The 1,251-nt window shown below is 52.4% G+C and overlaps 1 long non-coding RNA gene across 1 annotated transcript in view; it reads right to left on the bottom strand.

Annotated features, from left to right (window-relative positions):
- LOC110392180 overlaps positions 1 to 1,201 on the bottom strand; it is a 23,388-nt gene extending 22,187 nt beyond the window's left edge. The window contains exon 1 of the long non-coding RNA XR_002434240.1: positions 1,010 to 1,201. This is a non-coding gene — a long non-coding RNA (uncharacterized LOC110392180). The remainder of the gene's footprint in view (positions 1 to 1,009) is intronic.

Raw genomic sequence — 1,251 nt, 5'->3', positions numbered from 1 at the left:
CATAGAATTAGCTAGGTTGGAAAAGACCTACAAGATCATCCAGTCCAACCATCCACCTACCACCAATAACCCCACTAAACCATGTCTCTCAACGCTATATCTAAATGTTTCTTGAATTTGTTGGTACATTTCCATTTTCAGTCAACATAAACGCATTCCCTCCCAGTTTTCAAATGGAATGTTGCAGTCTGACGTTGGATTAAAAAATCGGATCGTGTCCCTTTATCAGAGTGCTACAAGCCCTATCTGACTGGAGAAATACATCCCTTGCTCATCACCACGCCTGAGGAACGTGGAATCCTTTCAGCTGGAACAGACCTTCAAGATCATGAAGTCCATCCCCAACCTGGCTGAAAGAAGGAGGCTTTTGGTGACAAAACAAAGCAGCTTTGGGCCTCCCATTCATATGCTTTAGAATGGAAAAAGAGGGCTTGTGCTCTACAAAGGACAGATTCAGGTTAGAATTTAGGAGAGCTTCTTCTCCAAAAGAGTGGTTGGGTGCTGGAATGGGCTGCCCAGGGAGGTGGTGGAGCCACTGCCCCTGGAAGTGTTCAAGAGATGTTTAGATGTTGCACTGAGGGATATGGCGTAGTGGGAAATATTGGTGGTAGATGGATGTTGGACTGGATGATCTTGGAGGTCATTTCCAACCTTGGGGATTCTATGGTTCTGATTCTTTTGCCACGTCCACTTATTAATGTGCCACGCAGGGGCAGGTGGGACTTGATTTTGTACCCAGAATGCCTCAGGTGTTGGCCCAAGATCCCAAAGTGCTGCCCTGTGACAGCCGTGGTCTGGGGAGGATCCCACACGATACGGGCTGAGGTCAGCACGAGGCAGCCCGAGTACGAGGCCTGCAGTGGGGCAGAGCTGGACTCCATGTGCAAACCCCTGAGCAGGAACACAGCTCCTGCTGGCCAGGCAGCCCCCACTGCCCACCAGCACCCTGTGTCCCACAGCACCAGAAGGCCAGGCCAGGCCCTGTGGGCCTCACCCCCATCCTCCTCACCTGGTGGATCTCCTGCCAGCCGTTCTCATCCACACAGCCCAGCCGAGCGTAGTCGTGCAGCAGCAGCTCGCAGCAGTAGGGATCCCCTCCCACCATGGCACTGTGGTACAGCGGTGTCAGCCCCCGGCTGTCCTTGTAGTCTGGGGAGGCCCCCAGGTCCAGCAACGTCTTCAGGAGAATCACAGAATTGTTAACGTTGCAAAAGACCTCTAAGAACATCAAGTCCAACCCCAACCCATCCC

This window comes from Numida meleagris, chromosome 1, assembly GCF_002078875.1.
Source record: "Numida meleagris isolate 19003 breed g44 Domestic line chromosome 1, NumMel1.0, whole genome shotgun sequence".
Classification (NCBI taxonomy): domain Eukaryota; kingdom Metazoa; phylum Chordata; class Aves; order Galliformes; family Numididae; genus Numida; species Numida meleagris.
Note: the sequence above shows the minus strand (reverse complement) of the source record. Positions and strands in the feature narration are given on the sequence as shown.